The sequence below is a fragment of the Nannospalax galili genome, unplaced genomic scaffold, assembly GCF_000622305.1.
Source record: "Nannospalax galili isolate Female #2095 unplaced genomic scaffold, S.galili_v1.0 scaffold521, whole genome shotgun sequence".
NCBI lineage: Eukaryota > Metazoa > Chordata > Mammalia > Rodentia > Spalacidae > Nannospalax > Nannospalax galili.
This window is the reverse complement of record NW_008344634.1, coordinates 94,241-98,606: the sequence shown is the minus strand read 5'-3', so window position 1 is coordinate 98,606 and position 4,366 is coordinate 94,241. Positions and strand designations below refer to the sequence as shown.

The following is a 4,366-nucleotide window of genomic DNA, read 5'->3' as shown; positions in this document are numbered from 1 at the left end:
CACCTCCAGCCACCATGCCTCCCTGCCATGACAGACTGTAATTGCCCTGGAACCGTAAGCTCAAATAAACTCTTCCTTCTATAAATTGCTTTGGTCAATGTTTCTATCACAGCAACAGAAAAGTGACTAATATAACCTGCAATATCAGTAGCCAATGAATAAACTCAGTGTTTGGATACTTTATCCTGGCCATACATGATCCATTCCCTTCTTTTATTTCTCTAGCTCCTCATAAACTGCCCTTCCCTCCCAATTTCCTTTCCTTTATTAACACTCGTACAATTTATCTAATTTCCTCAACCTGAAATGTGAGGGTGTATGAATGTTAGGAGCTGAACTATATTGCTTCTTCTAAAAAATAATCCATGGTGAAATGCTAAATTCCAGTATCTCAAAATATAACCATTTAGAGATAGTCTTTACAGAGCTGATGAAGTTAAAATGAGATTGCGAGGGTGAACCCTAAATGCAATATAGTTGGAGTCTCTAAAGGAAGAAGAAATTTGGATACAAACTCATATAAGGAAAAGATTAAACATGGCAGAGAGACAGTCATGTTTAAGGACCACCAAGGACGCTAGTTACAAGCAAAGAAGAAACAGAAAAGGAGAAAGTAGTAAAGGCTGAGGAGAAGGGAGACACTGGCCAGTGGGGAGTTGGCATATCATGGGAACATTGTCAGGATTTGGGTTTCCTTCTGGGATGGGAAAACATACATATTTTACTATTACTGCTGTTGTCATCTGGTGGTGGGGAGGGAAGAGTAGCTAAAAACAGATGACCCTAAACAGCTACAGAAAATGTAGCACTTCATTGCCTTCCCTAGACAAGAAAGCTCATAGACTTACCTCTTCTTTTTTCCAAGAATTTTTTTTAAATTTCTTATGTGTATGACTGTATTTAGCCAGCATTTGTGTAATTGCACCCATGTCATGCAATACCTGTGGAAGTCAGAAGAGGGCATTGCATTCCCTAGAACTGGAGTTACAGATGGTTATTAGGAATGTGAGTGCTGGGATTCAAACCCAGGTCTTCTGCAAGAATAGCCAAGGCTCTTACCCACTGAGCCATCTCTGCAGCCTGTAAGATTTATTTTTATTTTTAACTAAGTGTATATGTATGTGTCTGTGAGTTGACTTCTGTATGTAACTGCACACTGAAGGAGGCCAGGAGAGGGCATCAGATCTCTTGGTGTTGAAGTTCCAGGCAATTGTGTCTGACTGACTTGGGTTCTGGGAGTTGAATTTGAGTTCTCTGCAAGAGCAGTAAAGATTCTTAATGGCTGGGGCTGGAGAGATGGTTCAGTGCTTAAGGACACTGACTGTTCTTGCAGAAGACCCTGGTTCGAATCCCAGAACCCATATGGCAGCTAACAACTGTTCGTCCAGTTCTAAGGGATTCGACAGCCTCTTCTGTCCTCCTGGGGCATTGCACAACATGGGTGCACTTACTTACACGTAGGCATAACACTCATACACATAAAATAAAAAATTTTTAAATTAAAAAAAAAGATTCTTAATTGCTTAGCCATCTCTCTTGCACCACCTCTTCTTTTTTTCCTAAATACCTTCACAGTATCTGTACAATTTGTATTCATTTTTAATTTTAATTTTATTTTATTTGCAGGGGTGCATGTGTGGTACGTGTTTGTGTGGACATGTGTTTGCAAGTGCACTCATGCATGCATGAAGATGGAGGCCAAAGCTTATTGATGTTGAGTGTCTTCCTTTGTCACTCTCCACATTGTTTTTCAAGACAGGGTCTAGTATTGAACTTGGAGCTTGCTGCTTGGTTGGACGGAGTGGACAGCAAGCCCTAGGGATCCTCCTATCTCTGACCAACCTCCAGCCTCGAGGTTCTAGATGCTTGCCACAACACTAGCTTGTTTTCACATGGATGCTGGCAGTCCAAGCTCAGTGCATGGCAGGCACTTCACCCACTGAGCCATCTTTCTAGCCCACAGCTTGTGTTAATGAAACTTCCTTCAGCCACTTCTTCTGCTTCTCCCTTTTCTCTTTCAGTCCTATCTTAATCACTATAGTAAGACGCCATTAAGAGAGGCTGGAGAGATGGCTCAACAGTTAAGAGCACTGGCTGCTCTGGAAATGGACCCAGTTTCGAGGCCCAGCAGCCACATGGTGGCTAACAATCACTCATAACTCCAGTTCCAGGAGAATCCAACAACCTCTTCTGACCTCTGCCAGCACTGCACAACATGAGTGCACTTACATACACGCAGGCAATACATTCATACACATAAAACAAAAAAAATAAATAAATAAAAAGGTGCCATTAAGAGGGAAAAGCTCAATGTCTTTATCTCAAATGCTGAATGTGCATTTTAATGCCCACTTGAGTTATCATCTGAAGTATTCCTTTAATCTTTTTACTTACTTTTTCTGAAAAAGGGGCTTATTATGTTGTCCAGGCTGCTCTCTAACTTCCATGCTTAAGTAATCTTTCCACCCCAACCTCCAACTGCTGAGATTATAGAGATCCACCACCATGACAAGCTACTTTCCTTAAATCTTTTTAAAATAGTTTATTCAATTTTAAAATTTATTTTGTATATGTATATATAGGCATGTGTACAACAGCACACGTGGAGGTCAGGAGATAACTTCAGGAGTCAGCTCTCTCCTTCTACCAGGAATTGAACTCAGGTCATCAGGCTTGGTATCAAGCACCTTTACCAGCTGAGCCATCTCCTTGGATCCTGCTTCAGTCTCTTAAAGTGAACCTTTTCATTTTCCATTACATTATGGACATTTTAAAAGTATTAATTTGTTAATGGCATAACCCCTATTTTTTATTTTATAGCCCAATCTAATAATCAACAACAGAACATAAAGAAAATAAATGGTCCAGGTAACTGGAAAGATGGCTTAGCAGTTAAGAGCATTGGTTGCTCTTGCAGAAGATCTGGGTTCAGTTTCCATGAACTACACCACAGCTAACAACCTTCCGTAACTCCAGCTCCAAGGGATCTGGCATCCTCCTCTGGCCTCTGTGGGCATTATATATACATGGTGTACTTACATACATTCAAGCAAAACATTCATACTCATAAAAATATAAACAAATAATTTTTTAAAATCTGGTCCAGTTAAAATGGTATTCTGGTTAGGGATATAGCTTGGTTGGTACAATGCTTGCTTGCCCTGCATTCATGAGGCCCTGGATTTGATCCGCAGTATATACACACACACACACACACACACACACACACACACACACACACACACACACACACGGCTATTCCGTCTGAAGAACCAGACACAGGAGGATTGCTACAAGCTCAAGGCCAGCTTGGTCTACATAGGGAGTTTTAGGCCAGACAGAACTACTTATCAAAACCTTGTCTCAACAAAAACTGTACATATATTTTTCAAAAATGTATATATAAATTATACACACAGTCAGACAAGGAAGGTTTGTTGTCAAGATGTGGAGATGGGGAAGGAGCTTGCTCAAGTACAAATGAAAATGATGTCAGTACAGGAAACAAAAATTAGAATGTCAGAGCATGAATTTAAATTATCCTTTGGATCTTGGAAATGATTTAACCTGATCTGTCCTTCATTAGTTCAGAAGAAGAAGAGGAGGAGGAGGAGGAGGAGGAGGGGGGGGGGAGGGGGAGGGGGAGGGGGAGGAAGATGTGCTGGCGCAACAGAAAAACAGGCCACAAAGCAAAGCTCACAGCTACTGAGATTAGGAAAGGACTGAGCAGTGCTACAATGAGTTGGATTTAGTGCCAACCGAACCAAGAGATGTTGAATCAAAGTGAATGAACTGAAAGCCTGTGTACTGGTCGTGTCATGGTTCTACTGGGGCATTCAAAAAATTTCAGAGACAGTTTCTATGCATAAAGGCAACCAAAGACACATAATAAGCAAAAACGCACAGTGGAAGAAAGGATAAGGTAAGTGTGGCTAAATCTAGACATATGTGGACTTTCTGACCCACAACTCCACTCCTGGCTTAATACCCACAGACCCCCCCACAAAAAAGCAAATAAAGAGATATGTACAAGAATCTTCATAGCAGCTTAGGTACATGTTATACAGATACTTGGCATATAGATGCCAAATAAGTATACGAAACTGAATACATCTTTATATCCCACTTGTGACTTCACAGGCCACATGGCACACAATAGTTGCACATATTTATCTGTCAGTTCGGACTACTTGCTTTCTCATTTCAAAAACACTAATGCCAAAGCCTTAAGTCCCCAAGTGTGCTGGATAGCTTTAATGTCAACTTGACACACCTGGGTTGAGGGAGCTCAAGTGGGGAATTGCCTCTATTGGACTGGCCTGTGGCCATGTCTGAGGAGCATCTTCTTGATGAGTGATGTGGGAGG

General features: G+C 41.2%; 1 protein-coding gene across 4 annotated transcripts in view; it reads right to left on the bottom strand.

The window, feature by feature from the left end:
• Cltrn (collectrin, amino acid transport regulator) overlaps window positions 1-4,366 on the bottom strand; it is a 49,018-nt gene that overhangs the window by 24,897 nt on the left and 19,755 nt on the right. The gene's annotated exons all lie outside the window — the stretch shown is intronic.